The sequence below is a fragment of the Phacochoerus africanus genome, chromosome 11 (assembly GCF_016906955.1).
Source record: "Phacochoerus africanus isolate WHEZ1 chromosome 11, ROS_Pafr_v1, whole genome shotgun sequence".
NCBI lineage: Eukaryota > Metazoa > Chordata > Mammalia > Artiodactyla > Suidae > Phacochoerus > Phacochoerus africanus.
Genome location: NC_062554.1, coordinates 118,712,658 through 118,733,519, shown reverse-complemented (window position 1 = coordinate 118,733,519; position 20,862 = coordinate 118,712,658).

The window sequence follows — 20,862 nt, the reverse complement described above, 5'->3', positions numbered from 1 at the left end:
AGTATTTGAAACGTTTTGTTATTATTTGTTATGATTTGTGATCAGTAATATTTGATGTTACCATTACAAAAGTATTAGGACTCATTGAAGTCATGGATGATGGTTAGCATTTTTTAGCAAGTCAGTATTTTTAATTAAGGCATGTGTATTTTTTAGACATAATGCTATTGCACACTTAACAGATTACAGTATAGTTTAAGCATGACTTATATGCACTATGATACCAAACAACTTGTTTGACTTGTTTTAGTGGTGAAACCAAAGCTGTAATAACTCCCAGGGGTGCCTGTATAGCGACATGTCTGTGTGAGCTTCTGAGTTGCTCTTAGGAGCTAGGAAGCAGCTCAAGCCTTGAGGAAAGGGGTGGAAGGAATTGTTGCCTGATGGCAAGCAGCTTGGTTTATTTCACAAAATTGTGTTCTCCATGTTGCTTGCATTGTGAAATAGTGTGCACAGGTGCCCCTGTTTGATTCAATTTCAATGCTCATCATGATTGATAGTCCCACCTGATCACAGCCAGATCGCTTTGCTGTTTGTCCTTGTCTGCTAGCTGCAGGCTATGAGTGGGGAGCCAGAGCCAGCCATTGTAATGACTCCGAAAGAACAAGCATGTGTGTCTCTCCCTTCTCCCCAGATTCTCACTTTTTTAGATTGTTTTATTCAATCAACAAAAGTCTAATCTACATTTCTTTGTAAAGAGGCACTGCTAGCATATAGACAATGTTCAACTGAATGGAGGAATTTCAAATATCAGAGATGCAAAACCCTTGTTAGAGCTAAAAGAAGGAAGAGGAAATTTGACGACCCATTTATGATCTTCTGTCCTTATGTTCATGCCATTGCCATCATCAACATCATCATCAAATTGCTACAGTAACCGTCAGTCATTGGCTATGCATTATTTTGTCACTCTGACAAGTATTTTATAAGAATTGATTATTAAAATTATCTTAAACACCTTTAAAAGGTACTTTTATTATTTTGGGGGGCCACACCCATGGCATGTGGAAGTTCCTGAACCAGGGATCAAAACTGTGCCATAGCAGCAACCAGAGCCAATGCAGTGACAGCACTGGATCCTTAACCCTCTGGGACACAGGAGAACTCTAAAAAGGCACTTTGATTATCCCCATATTACCAAAGGAAAAAAGTGAGGCTTTGAGAGAGTTAGTAACTTGTCCCTGGTCTAAGCCAACCAAATAGGCAAAAGTTTCTGTAATCAAAGACTAGTAGTTAAAATGTGTACATATAAATAGATTTTTAGGTAGTAATTCACCTTTGCAAGATTCTAAAGAGCTTTTTACCTAGGAATCTTTCCCGGTGACTTAAGATAGGACTTTGTCACCTGTTGACTGCTCAGGACCACACCTGCTCATATAAACCCTTTCTACATCACCCTTAGCATGACCTCTCCTCTCTCTCTGTTGGGTCTCATTATCTGTCTTCTGTATCCCAGTAGTGACATTTGGGTGGCTCCTGGGCAGATATATGCAAAAGAGGATGCAAAGACTTCTTTATAAGTGAGTCAAATGCTACCTCCTCTGCGAAGCCTCCCTATCACTAAGTCACAGAGCTCCTTCCTCTGTTTGCAAAACACACTGCTTCCAGTTCAATTAATAAAACATTTCGTATTATTAATACTACATTCTACGCAATGTTTGCACAGCCCTTCCTTATAAGTACCAGGCTTTGTTCTAAGACTTTAACATTTATCAATCCACCTAATCCTCCCAATAACCCTGCAAGATGGGTACTGTCCCCATGAAATAAATGAGGAACTGAGGCACAGAGAAATCAGTAACTTGGCAAGGTCATCTAGCTAGTAAGTGGCAGAGCCAGGATGATGGACCTGCCAGCATGTGGGCCTTGATCATGTCCTCTTTTAGCAGTGGGCTTTACTTGTTCACATGACTGTTTGCTAATAAGGCCATGACCTCAAAGGCAGGAAGTATATCTTGTGTATCTCTTTGTCCTCAGCTCTGAGCTTGCTCCCTGGCACCTAGCAGGCACCCAGGTGTTTATGGTCCAGTGAGTGAGCAAAGCAAGGTGATCATTGGGGAAAGACTGAGAGGCAGCCTGGGTAAACCACTCAGGTTTGTCTTTGCCTCAAGGCACTTAATTGCTTCCACAATCCTTTGTCTGAGAACAAAGAGAAAGTGAGAGAGGCAGTGGGAAGGTAGTGAGAACAGGTCTTATTTGGGCTGGACTTTCTCTGACACTGTCTCTCCTCTCTTCCATTTGCTTCTATGCACCTGCCCTGAATTTTCCCCACTTGGGTTGCATTCATCTCACCCTCCTCTGTCCTCTTGGTTACAGCTCCCCTGGGGCACCTGTCACATCTCATCAAAACAGTCTACTCGTGTCTTTTGTCCCTTCCTTCCTGCCACCATAATAGTGAACTCCTGAGGGAATGACCTTGTCTTTATCACCTCATGCCCAGTGTCTGGAAGAGGGTCTGGCTCACCAAAGTTCCCCAAGCCACGCTTCTTAAATAAAAGGATGCTTAGCCATCACCAGACCTGGTACAGGTGGGCAAAGAAAGTACAGGAAGAAAGTCATTTTTCATCAGTTGGAAAATGAAACAAAAATAAGACATGCATCTCTGGTCCAAGGAACTGAGAATCATTTAGAACTTGTTTCTCATCCATTCCCCTCTCTCTTTCCCTCCAGCTCTTGTCATTTGGTAGGTGATGCATGTAAGTTCTTTTCTCAGGATTGGTTAAAAGAGGCTGAAAAGGCTATTGGACTGGGTGGGGGGTAGGGAGTTACAGGAAACATAAAACAATAAAGATGATTTAATTTATATCTGATCGCAGCAACCAGCTGGCTATGCCATCAATTATTACACCCTCAAAGTTATTAAAGAGCACCTCTGTCATTGGTACCTTATTAGCTAGGGATTTATGGAGCACAGAGCCACTGTAGGAAACATTGGTATTTCACTCACAGCATCACCCGTGGATGTCTGGGTTGTCTGTCTCTCAGCCCTTTTTGCTTCTTGTGTATCTTCATTCTTAGGCCCCATCGCCTCAGGCTCAACTCTCAGAATGTTTTGTTCCTAAAGTGTGCATGATGGGAAACCATCTCACTTATGTGGGCCTCAGCTCATTTGTGTCTGTTTCACACCAGTGGCCAAAAAAATCCCTACTCTCCAGGCAGAAAGTGTTCTGGGCCCACTTAATTATTTCTAGAGCTTTCTGTGTCCTACATCACCTCCTTAGAGAGGACTTTTGGTTTCCATCTGCTTTGTAAGAGAAAAGACTGGCCATTGGATTTCATTTATCCAGGCCTTGTGTTGTGGCATGAATCCCAGAACCCGAGGCCGTAGTTTTCTTGACCTTGTCTTCCCTCCTTAAGGCCCTAGTGCACCTGGGTCTCCACCTTAATCTAGGGAAATTTCCAGATTCTTTATTGGAGTCCCTGGACAATGTAAATATCTAAGTTGCCTCAACATTAAAGGCACACTTTATTTTAAACACAATTAGACACTTTACTCATCCTTAGATGCAATTTGTTCCTAATTATAAGCAATTATTATGTGTGTGATCAGAAAAAACACCACCAAATTGCATTTCAAAATTGGAAACTTGTATGGGGAGCCATTCATCTCAATTCAAGTCAGTGATAGAATTTTTCCTTTGAAGGTAACATTTTTAAGAACTGAGAGAATCTCCACATTGTGATCCCTTGAAGTACCAAAGTGACAACCCAGCCAGGAAGAGCTAACACTAAGAAAAGTGGGAATTTAGTTGTTATATACCCAGAAATGCGGAGTTAGATTGTTACTAATGAGTGATTAGATCACACCTGACCCCTTTACAAAGTGACTTAGAATCACATTTGTGTGTGCAGGCATGTACACACACACACACACGGAAATATATATTCCACATGGAATAGAATGAGAGAAGAGGACAGAACTGGGTCTCTTTGTCAGGGGGCTGAATCTACTGTAAATAATGTCTGTCTTGATAAGATGCAATAAGAAAACACAAGCAGGGAATGGAGAGGTAAGGAAGAAAATCCGTGCGTGACATTATCTTCCCTGAGGTTTATACACACACTTGTAAGTCAAATCACGCCATTTACACATGTGTATGCGTTCGTGGCTTTATACAACTCCTCCATGGGTCTACATTGCTACTGCTCCCCTGAACTTACAAGGTTGAAGGAATTAGCCTTTGGGGTCGTCTATGGGAATAATTTCCAAAGTAGCATGTATGTTGGAGCTCTAGCTATTTATGTTCTCACTCGGCTGCTGAGTTTATAGTGTCGTGGTGTCCCAATCAGCAGCTAGGTGAGATGGGCGGTGGGTTTGATTCTTCATTTATTATTTGTTGATTTATATTTTTAGATTTATTAAGGTCTAATTGGCAGCAAAAGTTTGTATATATTTAAGGTGTACAGTGTGATTTTTGTATACGTATGTATTGTGAAATGACTACTACAGTCAAGCTAATGAACACACCTATCCCTTCATGTAGTTACATTTATTTATTGATTTAATTTATTTTGCTTTTTAGGGCTGCATCCGCAACACTTGGAAGTTCCCAGGCTAGGGGCAGAAGGAGAGCTGCAGCTGCCGGTCTACACCACAGCCACTGCAACGCCAGGTCTGAGCTGTGTCTGCAACATACACCATAGCAATGCCAGATCCTTAACCCAGAGTGAGGCCAGGAATTGAACCCATAGCTACCTTTATTTTGATGAGTACCTAATTTCAAGTATATTATGCAGTATTCACTGGGGTAACCATGCTTTGCATTAGATCATCACCACTTACTAAACTTAAAACTGAAGGTTTGTACCCTTTGACCCACATTTCTTCTTTTGCCCCACTCCCCAGTCTGTGACAACCACCATTCTGCACTGCTTCTCTGAATCTGACTTTTTAATACTCCACAAATAGGTGAGATTATACAGTCCCTATATCTATGTGTCTAATAAAGTCCTCAAGGACCATTCATGTTTCTGAAAATGCCAGAATTTGTTTTCTTTTCTTTTCTTTTTATTTTTTGTCTTTTTGTCTTTTCCAGGACCGCACCCTCGGCATATGGAGATTCCCAGGCTAGGGGTGGAATCAGAGCTGTAGCTGCCGGCCTACGCCAGAGCCATAGCAACTCAGGATCTGAGCTGCATCTGCAACCTACACCATAGCTCACAGCAACACCAGATCCTTAACCCATTGAGCAAGGCCAGGGATCGAACCTGCAACCTCATGGTTCCTAGTCGGATTTGTTAACCACTGAGCTACGATGAGAACTCCCAGAATTTATTTTTTATAGCCGAATAATAATTCATTTAATATATATACACACCACTATGTACATGTGTTTACTATATTTTTAAAAATATATTTTTTTCCGTTCATTCAATGGACCCTTAGGTTGTTTTCATATCTTGGTTGCTTTGAATGATGGTGTGCAGAACACATGCATGCAGATGTCTTTTCCAGATACTGATTTTGTTTCTATTTTATATGTATGTATATACAGAAACAGAGTTTCTGGATCACACTCGAGTCCTATTTTTAATCTTTTGGGGGAATCTCCATGATTTTTTCCAAACAGCTATTCAAATGTACATTAGCCCTAAAGTGTGTAGCAGTAACCTTCTCACCATGCCCTTTTCAACACTTGTTATCTTTTACCTTTTTGATAATAGTCATTCTAACAGGTATGAGGTGATATAGATCATCATGGTTTTGATTTGCATTTCCCTGATGATGAGTGCTACTGAGCTCCTTTTCATATACCTGTTGGCCATTTGTCTTTGGAAAAATGTCTCCTCTCAGGTCACTGACCCATTTTAAAATAGAGTTCTTTTGGAGTTCCTGCCAAGAATCCAACTGCAGCAGCTTGGATTACTATGGTGGTGCGGGTTTGATCCCTAGCCAGTGCAGTGGGTTAACAGATCCGGCGTTGCTATAGATGTAGCTCACATTTAGTCCTTGGCTTTGGAACTTTCATATGCCATGGATGCAGCCATAAAGAAAAGTAAACAAATATAATAGAGTTCTGGGAGTTCCCGTCGTGGCGCAGTGGTTAACGAATCCGACTAGGAACCATGAGGTTGCGGGTTCGGTCCCTGCCCTTGCTCAGTGGGTTAACGATCCAGCGTTGCCGTGAGCTGTGGTGTAGGTTGCAGATGCGGCTCGGATCCCACGTTGCTGTGGCTCTGGCGTAGGCCGGTGGCTACAGCTCCGATTCAACCCCTAGCCTGGGAACCTCCATATGCCGCGGGAGTGGCCCAGGAAATAGCAACAACAACAACAACAACAACAAAAAAAAGACAAAAGACAAAAAAAAAATATAATAGAGTTCTTTGGTTGTCATCATTGTTTGCTGTGGAGTTGTATGAGTTACTTTGGATTTTGGATATTAACGTCTTATCACATAAATGTTTTGCAAATATTTTCTGTCAGTCATACATGGCCTTTTCATGCTGTTGTGTCATCTTGTGTAGAAACTTTTTAGTTTGATGTAGTCTTACTGGTTTATTTTCACTTTTGTTGCCTTTGCTTTTGATTTCATTTCCAAAAAATTGTTGCCAAAACTAACGTCAAGGAGTTATTTTTTTTGTTTGTTTTCTCCTAGGAGTTTTATGGTTTCAGATATTATATTTAAGTCTTGTAATCCATTTTTAGTTTATATTTGTGTATGGTGTAAGATAAGGGTACAATGGTATATTTTGTATATAGATATCCAGTTTCTCTGATACCATTTATTAAATATTATCCTTTCCACATTCTGTATTAATAGTACCATTGTGAAAGATTAGTAGATGATATATATGTGGGTTTATTTCTGGGCTCTCTGTCCTGTCACATTGGTTTTTGTTTCTTTTTATGTTAGTACCACACTGTTTTGATTATTATAGCTCTTCAATATAACTAGAAATCAAGAAGTGTGATGTCTCCAGGTTTCTCAAATTACATTGGCAGTCTGGGCTTTTTTTTTATTTTGGTTCCTTACAAATCTGGGGAATTTTTTCTATTTCTGCTAAAAATGCCATTGTAATTTTGTCAGAGATTGCATTAAATCTGGACATTGATCCATTTTTTCTATATTGTTCAACTTGGTGTATAATTGTTCATAGTTGTTTCTTGTGTATTTGTCACATCAGTTGACTCTTCATTAATGACTCTTGAGACTCTTAGATGCGTTCCTTTCACAAAACAGTTGGTACAACTTATTAAAGCCAAAAGGCACCTAGAGGGTCTGGGTGTAATCCTCTCCTTTTTAAGAAAGGGAAACTGAGTCAGAGAAGAGCCAGTTCTGTTTAAGGTCCCATAATTTTTTAGTGTATGAAGTCAGGCCTTCTTACCCAGAGCCCTTTCTATTATTGTATGATACTTGCTGGGCTTGTAGAGTGCCCAGCTGGCAATATCAATGCTGGCAATAAAGGTGATGAGTGTTCACCACTCTCCATCACTCTTTCTACTCTGTCCGTGGCCCTCAATCATGAAATGAAGTGTCCTGTGGTTGAAATGAACATCCCCACATAGTTCTTCTTATTCCTGAGCAATGAAATACACTGCATTCCTTTAACAGATCATGGACTGTAGCTGTCTGTACACTGAATATAGACTACATGGCAGAGCTTCCAAAATGAGAGTTGCATTCATTTAGAAAATATTCATCAAGTGCCTACTATGTGTCAGGCCCCCTCCATACACTGGAAATGCAGCAGGGCAGGAGAAAAAGTCCTCCCACTTGTGGAACTTACTTTATTGTTAGAGACGTGAGCCATAGCATCCACTGGCTATAGATGAGAAGAAGCTGCTCCTTTTAGAGTGACATGTGTCTGCTATAGTTCCCCACATTCGCTTGAGATATTGATGTGTCCTAATATCTACTGACTTCTCTTGTTTCAGTTCCTTGCTTGGCTTCTGGGAAATTTTAAGTTTAAACTCTCTGAGCCACAGCTTGACTATCAGGGAGTAAGAAGCTGCTGACTTTCAACAGTAAGAATAAGCATGGTTTCAGGCCCTCAACCCTATGTGGATGGGTACAGTTTCTGGCTATTCAAGGAGGAAATAAGTCAGGCTTTATGATCAGGGCATATGTGTGAGGAGACAAACTTATACCAAGCAGGTGACACTGCAGATAACAACCAAGGGATGTCAGAAGTGTAGCAGTTGGTGGAGGAGGGAGGGCAACTTTAATCGGAGAGAGTGATTATGGAATCTAATTAGCCTCTCGTTTTCATTTGCTGAAGGAACATTCAATTCACTTAACACCACTCACACAGATCCTTCTATTCTCATCTGTACCCAGGGGGGGAAAATTCTTGTGTAATAGAGCATTTGGACAGCAGCAGACTGCAGTAGTGAAAGCACGTAGCTGAAAATGTGGAGTACTGGGTCCCAGCCATGGCTCTACGTCTCCTAGTTCAGTGACCCTGGGCACAGTGTCTCATCCTGAGGGGACCCTGGGCCCATCTGCTAAGGATGGAGACCGGATTAAAACGTTTTAAAGGTCTCTTTAACTCCAAAATTCTATATTTGTTTTCAACACGTATCTCCATACTATGGCTTAGTACAACATGTAGTTACAATTTTGGAATTACTCACTATGGTTTTGTCAATAAGAGTTTAAGCTCTGGAATCAGACAAGCCTGAATTCCAGTACAGGCACTACCTACTTAACTTTGGACCAGTTGATCTTCTAATCCTCACTTTGTAAAACTAGGACAATAATAATAGTATTTATTTTATAGGATTTTTTTGTGGATTAAGTGGGCTAGTGTATTCAAAGCCCGTGCTATCGTGTTTGGGACACAGTAAGACTCAACAAATGATGAGCTATTATTTATCTAGTGGTCTTGTTTGCTACAGAGTTTTAGAATAAGTTGGTATTTTATTTAATTTTTAAAAATCCAGGATAGTTCTCTTTTTGTTAAGAAAAATTGCTTGATGACAGGGTGGATAAGCTAAGAAATGGAGTGAGACGGAAATAACTCTACAGAAATAAAGCATTTAATGTGGGGATAAATGAAGTTGCCACCCAGAACTAACAGCCAGAGTCCTGGATGGGCTATAATTAATGAATACGATGGCCAAGATTTATAAGGATATTTTAAGAAGTAACTGCACTGCATGGAGCCCTGGGTTTTACGCCTGGGATGAAGGAAGATCAATGGGAAATCCATTAGACCCAAGATTTAATGGGTGAGGATGAGGATTTGTCCCCGGCACTGGGCCTCTATGCATGATAGCTATTAGGGATGTTTTCTCTGAGTTGGATGTAAAAAAATTTGTTGGTCAATTGGAGCCAGAAGGGGAAGAATGATGGCCTACACCGCTTCATCATTAGCAAATGCAGTGAAGAACCTCCCAACCCAAACTTTTCTCAAGAGTTTGCTCTTTGAACGCCTTCAACACAGCCCAGCTTCCTTTCTGAGGAAGACTGAGACAGAGCTGCCCTAAACCTAAGCACAGGGCACACCATACTGCCAGAATCTTGGGCATCCTGTGACTATAAGAGCAGGATGCCTGAAAAAGCAGATCAACACATGGCAGGCCTCTGCAGGTGGCTCTGTTATCAACAGGGACAGCTTGTGCTGGCCCGAAGTGCATTTCAGTGGCTCTTTGCACCCTGAGGCCCTGGCCTAAGCTAGGATTTGCTTTGTGGCTTGCCCTGTTTTCATCAGTCGCAGAGAGGGGTGGTTCATCATGTCCTTCTAAGACCTCTGTTCTGCACTGGGATTTGGGGATAAAAAGCACATATATGTTTTCTGTTCCCTTTTTACTCTGTGCTCAAGGAAGACTGAAAATCAGAGCACAGCTTGCCGAGTCTCCTAGGACTCTACTTCTGAGTGCACTGGGCCAGGGAAACGTCTAATTCGCCCCTGGGGAAGGGGATTTTCCATCTTCCCTTGGTCCATGTGTAATGCTTTTATGCTGTGCCAGTTTTGTGTTGTTCCTTCTGCCTGCATGTCCTTCTCCCAGGAGCCCAGCTTAGCTCATTTAAGTGTCCTCTCCTGGGATAATGGTGACCTTGGCTGAATATAAACCTGGCACATTTTGTTCTCATTGTTCATGGGTTTAATACAAGGCCCCTTCCCTTTCACTTGCTTGTCCTCTTAGTAGCTGCTTGGCCTTTTCTTTTTCATAGTTTGCTCATTCTTTAATCCTTCCTCTTATAAATATTTCTTATAAATACTCATCATCTACTCTCATATTTCGATTGTAGACCTTTAGCTTAGGTTTATGGATATGATTTTTTTGGAGAGTTTCTTTAATTATAGTTGATTTACAGTATTGTGCCAATTTCTGCTGTACAGCAAAGTGATAAAACATTCCCTCTCATATTACCTTCCATCATGTTCTATCCTAAGAAGTTGTTTTCTGGATATGATGCTTACATTTCTCCCTCAATAATGGCTTACTCTGTGGGCAGAGTACCTGAGTAGTGATATCTACTCCTCAGTCAGTCCCAAGGACATAATTCCATGCATTTTTATGAGATTTTACATTTTATGAATAATCGTAAAATCATTATCATTCACTGTGTGTTTACTTTTTAATTTTGTTTCTCCTTCCACTTTTATTGAGCTATAATTGACATAAAACACTCTAAGTTTAAGAGATAGAGCATAATGATTTGACTTAAATTCATCAAGAAATGAACAACACACTAAGTTGAGTGAGTATCCATAATCTCATAGAGATGATAAATTAAAGAAATAGAAAAAATTCCTTGTGATGAGAACACTTAGGGTTTGCTTTCTTAAAAGCTTTCATATGTAACATACAACAGTGTTAATTATCTTTGTCATCTTGTACATGACATCCCTGGGACTTAATTATGTTAAAACTGGAAGTTTGTTCCTTTCATTTGCCTTCATCCAATTCCCCACCTCCCACCTCTGGCCTTTGGTAACAATAAATCTGATCTCCTTTTGCAAATTTTGTTTTTGAAGTAAAATGAACCTACAATAATATGTTAGTTCCATAGCATAATGATTCAATAATCCATTACATTTCAAAGTGATCACCATGATAAGTCTAGTTACAATCTGTTAACATATAAATATATCACTTCGTTATTGACTATATTCCCTACGCTGCACCTTTCATACTGATGACTCACTTACTCTGAACCTAGAAGTTTGGGCCTCTTTATATCCCTCACCTATTTCATCCATCCCCCTACCCACCTCCCTTCTGACAACTACCTGTTTGTCCTCTGTATCTATAGTCCTGTTTCTTTTTTGTTTGTTTACTTTTTTAGTATTTTAGAGTCCATATGTAAGTTAAATCATATAGTATTTGTCTGACTTTTTTCACTTAGAATAATACCCTCTAGATCTATTCATGTTGTCACAAATGGCAATATTTCATACTTGTTTTGCGGCTAAAATCCCATGATATATATGTATATATATATCTTGGACACTGTAAATGATGCTGCAGTGGACATGGGGTGCAAATATCTTTCCTAATTAGTGTTCTTGCTATCTTTGAATAAATACCCAGGAGTGGAATTGCTGGATCATTTGGTAGTTTTGTTTTTAATTTTTTGAGGAATCTCCATAGTGTTTTCCGTAGTGGGCTGCACCAATTACATTCCCACCAAAAGGGCACAAGAGTTCCCTTTTCACCACATTGCTGCCAGCTCTTATTATTTGTTGTCTTTTAATAATAACCATTTTGATAGGTGTGATGTGATACCTCATTGTTGTTTTGATTTGCATTTCCCTAATGATGAGTGATATTCAGCATCTTTTCCTGCACCTGTTAGTCATCTGTATGTCTCCTTTGGATAAATGTCTATTCAGATCCTCTGCTCATTTTTGAATTGGGTTGTTTGGTTTTGTTTGTTTTTTTTTTTTGATAATGAGCTATATGAGCTGTTTTTTATACTTTTGGAGATTAAGCCCTTATTAGTCACATCATTTTCAAATATTTTCTTCCATTTTCTGGATTGTCTTTTGTTTTTGGTTTTTGCTTTGTTTTTAGGTTTCTTAAGCTGTGGAAAAGATTTGAAGTTTAATTAAGTTCCATTTGCTTATTTTTATTTTAATTTCCATTATTTTTGGAGATGGTTTTAAAAAGATATTGCTGCAAATTATGCCCACTCATGTTCTACCTATGTTTTCCTCTAAGAGATTTATAGTATCTGGTATTACATTTAGGTCTTTAATCTATTTTGAGTTTATTTTTATTTGTAGTGTAGAGAATGTTCTAATTTCATTCTTTTCCATGCAGCTGTTCAGTTTTCCCAGCATCACTTTCTGAAGAGATTGCCTTGTCTCCATTGTATATTCTTGCCTCTTTTATCATAGATTAATTGACTGTAGGTGTCTGGGTTTATTTCTGGGCTTTCTGTCTTGCTCTTTTGATCTATATATCTTTTTTTGTGTGCCAATACCATGCTCTCTTATTACTGTAACTTTGTAAAATAATCTGAAATGGGGGAGCCTGATTTCTCTAGTTCTGTTTTCCTCTCTTATGAATTTGGCTATTCAGGGTCTTTTGTATTTCCATACAAATTTAAAAATCTTTTGTTCTCGTTCTTTTAGAAATGCCATTGGTAACTTTTTAGGGATTGCACTGAATCTGTGGATTACCTTGTGTAGTAGTCATTTTGACAATATTCATTCTTCCAATCCAAGAACATGGTATATTTTTTCATCTGTTTTTGTCATATTTGATTTCTTTCTCCAGTGTCTATAGTTTTCAGAGTATAGGTCTTTTGTTTCCTTAGATACTTAGATAGATTTATTCCTAGGTATTTTATTCTTTTTGACACACTGGTAAAGGAGATTATTTCCTTCATTTCTCTTTCTGATCTTTCACTGTTTGTGTATAGAAATGCAACAGATTTCTGTACATTAATTTTGTATCCTACAACTTTACTAGATTCAGTGATGAGCTCTAGTAGTTTTATGGTACCATATTTAGGATTTTCTATGTATAATATCATGTCACCTGCAAATAGTGACAGTTTTAGTTCTTTTTTTTCAAACTTGGATTCCTTTTATTTCTTCTCTGATTTTTGTGGCTAGGACTTCCAAAATTATGTTGAATAAAAGTAGTGAGAGTGGACATCTTTGTCTTGTTCCTGATCATAGAAAAAAATGCTCAGCTTTTCACTCTTGAAGGTGATGTAAGCTATGAGTTTGTCATATATGACCTTTATTATGTAGAGGTAGGTTCCCTCTATGACCACTTTCTGAAGTTATTACATGTATGCTGAATTTTATCAAAATAATTTTTCTACATCTATTGAGATGATCATTTGATTTTTATTCTTTACTTTGTTAATGTGGTGTTATCTTTAACACCACACTATTGGTGGTGTTAAATTAAGCAAAGTAATTGGTCATATTTTCTATTTCTTCCTGGGAGCTTTTATGTTTGTAGTAATTTGTCCATTTTTCTTAGGCTGTTCATTTTATTGGCATATAATTGTTTATAGTAAAATCTTATCCTTTGTAGTTCCTTGGTATTGATTGTGATTACTCCTTTTTAATTTCTGATTTTATTGATTTGGGCCCTCTCTTTTTCTTGGTGAGTCTGGCTAAAGGATTATCAATTTTTTAAAAATGTTTTCAAGGAACAAAGCTCTTAAGTTTTACTGACTTTTTTTTTCAAAAAAAAACCTTTAGTCTATTTATTTCTGCTCTGATCTTTATGATTTCTTTCCTTCTACTGGTGTGTGTGTGTGTGTGTGTGTATTTGTTTGTTCTTTTCCTTATTCTTTTAGGTGGTTTATTTGCTATTTTTCTTGTTTCCTGTGGTAAGTGTGTATTTCTATAAATGTTCCTCTTGGTACTGATTTTGCTGCGTTCCATAGATTTTGGATCATTGTGTTTTTGTTTTAATTTGTTCTAGGTATTTTTTTATTTGTTCCTTGATTCCTTCAGTGTTCCACAAAAACAGCATATTGTTTGACCTCCTTGAGTTCATATATTTTGCAGTTTTCTTCTTGATAGTTGATTTTTTAGTCTCATAGTGTCATAGTCAGAAAAAAAACTTGATTGGGAGTTCCCATTATGCTCAGCAGTAATGGACCTGGCTAGTATCCATGAGGATGTGGGTTAAATCCTTGGACTCACTCAGTGGGTTAAGGTTCTGGTGTTACTGTGAACTGTGGTAAAGGTCACAGATGTGACTCACATCCTCTGTTGCTGCAGCTGTTATTTAGACCAGTGGCTACAGCTCTGATTTGACCCCTAGCCTGGAAAATTGCATATGCTGTGGTTGTGGTTCTAAAATAATAATAATAATAAAATATATTTTGTCTGATATGAGTATTGCTACTCTGGCTTTATTTTGATTTCTATTTGCATGGAATAACTTCTTCCATCTTCTCAATTTCAGTCTGTATATGAGTCTTTTGTAGGCACTCACATTTATTTTTGCATGCATTCAGCCATCCTTAGTCTATTTACATTTAAAGTAATTATTGATAGGTACATGCCCATTGCCATTTTGTTCATTGTTTTCTGGTTTTTTCCTGGTAGTTCTTTTTCCTTCCTTTCATTTTATTTTACTCTCTTCCTTTGAGATTTGATGACACTCTTTAGTGTGATGTTTGGATTCCTTTCTCTCTTTTTTTTCTATAATATTTTGATTTGTGGTTACCATGAAGTTTATATATAGCCATATACACATACATACATACACATATATGCACATATATGATAATTTTAAAATTTCTGATCTCTTAAACACATTTTTGCAACCCTGCACTTTTATACTCACCCCAATGTTGATTACTTTTATTGTATTATTTTACACCTTTCTGCTTTGTGTATCACTTAAGTACTTAGTGTGAATATAAATTTTACTGCTTTAGTCTTTTTACCTTCCTATAAGTTGTAAAAGTGATTTATCTAACACTTTTACCATCTATTTGCCTCTGCTGTTGAGATTTTGCCCTTCATAATTTTTATTTTTCTGGTTGAGGCCTTTTACACATAAGGAAGTTCCTTTATCATTTCTTATAAAGCTGGTTGTGTGTTGCTGAACTCTTTCAGCTTTTACTTGTCTGAATTTTTTATATCTCTTTCAATTCCAGAGGAAAGCCTTGCTGAGTATACTATTTTTTGTTGTAGGGTTTTCCTTTTCATCACTTTAAATGTATCATGCTTCTCTCTTCTGGCCTTCAAATCTTCTGCTGAAAAATCAGTTGATAGTCTTACAGGAGTTCCTTTGTTTTTAACTAGTTGCTTTTCCCTTGCTGCTTTTTAATATTTTCTCTTCATCTTTAATTTTTGTCATTTTCATTAAAATATCTCACATTGTGGTCCTCTATGATTGATCCTTTTTGGGGCTTTCTGTGCTTCCTGGACCTGGATGTCTGTTTCCTTTCCCAGATTAGGGAATTTTTAAATTATTATATATTCAAATATGTTATGTGCCCTTTCCTCTCTTCTTCTCCTGAGCCCTCTATACTGCAAATGTAAGTGTGCTTGATGTTTTTCCAGTATTCTTTTAAACTATCCTCATTTTTTAATTCTTTTTTTTTCTTTTTTTCTGTTAAGTTTGGGTGACTTGCACTGCTCTTTCTTCCAGTTCTCTGATCTGTTCCTCTCCATCTTCTAATCTACTCTTGATTCCTTCTAGTGTGTTTTTATTTCAATTATTTTATTCAGTTCTATTTGGTTCTTCTTTATATTTTTCTAACTCTTTGTTAAAATCTTCTAACTTCTTGGAGCTCCCATCATGGTGCAGTGGTTAACAAATCCAAGTAGGAACCATGAGGTTGTGGTTTGATTCCTGCCCTTGCTCAGTGGATTAACGATCTGGCATTGCTGTGAGCTGTGGTGTAGGTCACAGATGTGGCTCAGATCCTGCATTGCTGTGGCTATAGCGTAGGCTGGCAGCTACAGCTCCGATTGGACCCCTAGCCTGGGAACCTCCATGTGCCGCGGGAGCAGCCCAAGAAATGGCAAAAAGACAAAAAAAAATCTTCTAACTTCTCACTCTGTTCATCCATTCTTCTCCCATTTTCTTTTTAGTATCTTTATGATCATTACCTTGAACTCTTTATCTGGTGGTTTGCTTAACTCTAATTCACTTAGTTACTCTTCTGTTGTTTTATCTTTTTCCTTTTTTTGGAACATATTCCTCCATTGCCTTATTTTGCCTAATGCACTGTGTTGATTTGAATCTGGTATGTTGGTTACATTTCCCATTCTTGGAGAATTGACCTTATGTAAGAAATACTTTATGGGGCCTAGCAGCACACTCCTATCTGGTCATCAGAGCTCTATGCTTTAGGAGTACCTTCTATGTAGGCTGTGTGGGTCCTTTTCTTGTGGCAGGCTGACTACTGTGGGCATGCTGGTAGGAGTGGTTGTTTCCCAGTCTAGTTGATTGCCAGGTCGTGCCCTGTGTAGAGGCTGTTAACTGTTGGGGGAGGGCCTTGGCTTGTGCACAGCTGGATTCATTTTCCAGGGGATCCAATGCCAGTTCTGACTGACTTGGCATGGCTGTGGCCCCAGTGGGATCCCTAGGCTGGGTGGGCACTTATAGGTGGGCAGGACTGGTTTCTGACATGGTTGGCTCTGCAGTCCCAGGTGTCCCTGAGCTGGTGATAGCCTGCTGGTGAGTAGGACTGGATCCTGCTGCATTTGCCTGAGGGTCTCACTGTGTTTCAGAGCTGGTGTCAACCTGCTTTTTGGCAGGTCATGGGGCTGGGACATCTTGGATTGGTGACAGCCTGCTGATATGTATGCTGTGTCTTGATGCAGCTAGTTGAGGGGATGCAGTGATATTGGGGCTGGTTTCAACTTGGTGATGTGTAGACCTTGGGCCAAAGGGTTCTGGGGTGGTGCAAGCCTGTTAGTGAGTATGATTGGTCCTGACACAGCTGGGTTCAGGGATTTGGTGGTTCCAGAGCTAGTATGTACCTGCTGGTAGGGATGGCTGTGGTCCAAAGCATCTTTGGGCTAATGTCCACCAATTCATGGGTGAAGCCATGTACTAGAGTCTCTGGCTACAGGGCCTGGGGGTTCCAGAGCTGGAATTGTCCTGCTAGTGGATGGGGCCAGGACACAAGTGGACTTGGGGCTTGTCCCTGCCTTCTGTTGAATGGGGCTGGGTCTTAGGCCCCTGTGGTTTAAGGTCAGATCCTGGGTTGCTGGTTCAGGAACTCCTAAGGCAGGTGACATGATGATGGATGGGAATGTTTCTCTCCCAGATAACTTCTTGGCCTGGGGAACCCCAGGACTAGTGCCTACCCACTGGTGGGCCAGGCCAAATCTTGGCACTTATAAGCTAAATAGAGGATTTAAGATGATTCTTGCTATCACCAGTGTCCCTGCGATAAGATGAGCTTCCCCAAATGGCTGTTGCCAGCATCTATGACCCCAGGTGAGTCCCAGTTGCTTCCTGCTTCTCTGGAGGCTCTTTAAGATCTGCAACTGTGTATCCTTTCAAATTATTGCTTCTGCCCTGGGTCCCAGAGTATGTGATATTTTGTCCTTAAGAGCATAGTCTTTATTTTTCAACAGCGCTCTGGCTATCCCTAAAGTAAGCCTTTAAAGCCAAATGCAGGTACATCTTCCTGGTGCAAGACCCTAAGGCTGGGGAGCTTGATGTGGGGCTTGTATTACTTTCTCCTTGGGGAGAACCTTTGCAGTTGTTAATTGTCCTCCTGTTTGTAGATGCATTACTTGGGGGTGTGGATCTTTACACTACTGCCTCTGTGTTCTTGCAGTCTGTCTTGTTGTGGTCCCTTAAATCTTTAGTTGTAGAAGGTCTTTTCTGCTAGTCTTCAGGTTATTATCAATAGTTTCTCTGTAAAAAGTTGTAATTTTAGTGAGCTTGTGGGAGCAGATGAGCGCACGGTGTTCCGTCTCCACTCTTTTGGCCACTCCCTGGAGTAAATACTAAGTTTGCATTTAGAGGAAGTAAGAGCCTAGATGGGGGAAGGTCTCCACAAGCATATGGACTGGGTCTGCTTCTCCACTGTAGCTTTGCATGTGTTTGCATAGGCCTCACTGGATGACATATAGAAAGATGAACATGATTGATGAAGATAGTATAAACTGAAATGGGCAATTTGTAATGAGGAGGAATTGTGAAGTTGGGAGCAAGGTTAAAATAGGATAGAGATCATGAATTTCAAATGTATGTTGTTGAACTTGAGATGACTTTGGGAAATGCAAGGGGATGTATTCAGGATATAAGTTGTGACATAAGACTGGATTTTTGGAGAGAAGTAGAATCTAGGAATTTATATTTAGAATTTATTAGCATATGGGAATTATGTACTGTTAGTATGAATAAAGCAACTTTTAGAGAGCATTATGGGGGTTAAAAAAATCCCTTCTTGGAGTTAACCATCTCCTAGACTGATAAGAGTCTGTCTTGTATAGAAGCATCTTTTCTCATAATATTGAAAAGATCAATCTTATCTCTGATTCAGTGAGACAGAAAATCGTTATTTTTGCAAACTTCAAAGGGAGTTTTTCATTCATTCCTTCATGCTCTCTAATTTAATTCATTTCAATTTCATTCAACACGCTGATTGGCCCCCTAATATATAAAGTCACTATATTAGGTTACATGGAGTTTGTGAAAGGAGTGGGCCCTCCCATCAGGGAACTTCCAACATCTTAGAGAATTGTAAGCAAGGGTATAGCAACTAAAACACAAGGTGGAAGAAATTAAATAACATTTCCATCAACATGCTATGAATGAGCAAAAATGGAGGAATTATAAGTTTGCAGAAATCAGGAAATGGTCTATAGAGGAGGTCTTGAAGAATGAACATATTAATGATTAGCAATGATAGAAATTATTGATAGAAGATACAATACAACAAAAGTGACAAAGAAGATTAAGTTTGGCTGCTTTTTAAGGGAATATTGGGCATATTTGGAGGTAAACCTGAGAAGATAGACTAGGGCCTTGAATGCTAGGGTAAAAAGATTGTATTTGATTTCATTGTTCAAAGAGCTTAAGCTCTATTTCAATAGTGTTTCAGAGGTCAGTACTAGGCCTTCCTCAACTTTGGAACAAATGAGTGTTAGAAGAACTATGATCCTTTTTCAAGGAGAAAGAGTCAGCATTATATGGCCAATGCCAAATTAGAAATCCACTTTTGAAGAGAGATACTGTTTGTTGAGAACTAAGCCACAGCCCCTATTCCCATTCCCTTAGATTCAGATCTGTATTTTCTTAGCACAGGATTCCCTTGAGGGGACTGCTCTTGTTTTTCTCGTGAGTCATTTGTTATCTTCACTACTGGCATCTGTAAGATAAGAGTTTTCTAAATCACATTTACAGAATGTTGGTAAACACTCCTCATGTTGAGCACAGGTTTCTTCATTGACCTTGTGCCATTGATGTGCTCCAGGCTACTTCAGGGCATTAAATTCCCTGAAGCTTTACCTTGGAAACCTACTCCCGGGTCATAATTCTTTCCTCTGCCTGGGCGTGGGCCCCAGTCGTTTATGTGGTGGCTCACATAACCAGTCTAACAGGATTTTCAGTAAAACCTGAGCTGCCATAGGGATACAATATTTCTTTTCCTAATTGCTCATAATTTCATCCTATTTCTTCTTACAGCAATTGAAGATGACATTACACTCCCTTTTATGTCAGTTGATGATGCATAATTCTCCTGCACTAGCCAACGACTGTATTTACTAACACATTAAAAAACATCGATATGTATTCAGGTCAGAGCCATTTTTACATCAGTATTTTATGTGTGAGTCAGATGGTGCAATGTTGAAAAGGGGCTTCGTTCTTATAAACACTACCTCCCACCCTTGCAGAGAAAATGTACAACTGAAGGCCTGTGAATAACCAGATGTACTGGTTAGTCTCTCTTTGTACCACCCCCATCCCATCCCTGGATTCTTTTTCTGACCTTCCTTGCCTTGCTCTGTACTTGAGTCTGTCTACTGCAGACTGCATCACCTGAGCCCCTTTGCCCATGGACACCTAATTGGGCTTGGACATTGGGAAGCAACAGCAAGAGACCAGAGGATGAAAGGAGAGAAAGTGTGGTATCTCCCTCTAGCTCTGTCCTAGCTTTAGTGTGGTGTGTTTGGTAGTAGCTATTACCTTTTACGCCTGGCTTCTGGTTACACTTACTCTTCCTCTTGCCCCTTCTTCCCTGGAAGTGTAACAGCTTTGATCAGTTGCCTGTCCCTGGGTGCCTCCATACCCTCACCCATTGATCTGTGGGTAACCCCTTCACATAGCTCTTTCATTTTATCTGTTTGGGGATGTATTGCATTTCCCAATGGAATTCCCAAGAAAACGCCAGATGTTGCAGTTTCCAAATAAATTATTTGGCAAATGAAATGTTTGTTCTCCTTGCCTATAACCTGTCTGGACCTTTTTTTGATGGCCATCAAGGGGCCCACTATGGAAATACCATCAGAAGTAATTAATCCTACAACATTGAAGCCTATTTCTGCCAAAAAAAGAAGAAAAAAAAATGGGGCCAGAATATTCTGCTTGGAATGGAGACACAATGTACAGTAGGTTTTATATGCTTACGGGAGCACATAAGATGATAAGGTTTTGATATGAATACTGCGTTCACTGATGAAAGAGGTCAGGGGAAGAGGCACAGTGGATCAGCTCCGTGGGATTCATAAGACTTATATTTTTCAGTGAGAAGAAAAGGTGGGATAAGTGGAATATTTTAAAAATACTAAAGGCTTGTCCTGCATATACTGGTTCCTTATAAAGGGTTGCTACAACTGATCTGAGTGATTAGGATGGGGTGAAAATTAGCAAAATTATATGCAATACCAAGGGGCTCTTTCGTAAGAAGTGCACAGATTGCACAGCATGAGATTGCTGAAGCTTTCTCTCCATTATCATTCAGTTCTACCAATGTGAAAGCTTCACCAAACCAGTGAGCCTCAATTTTACCA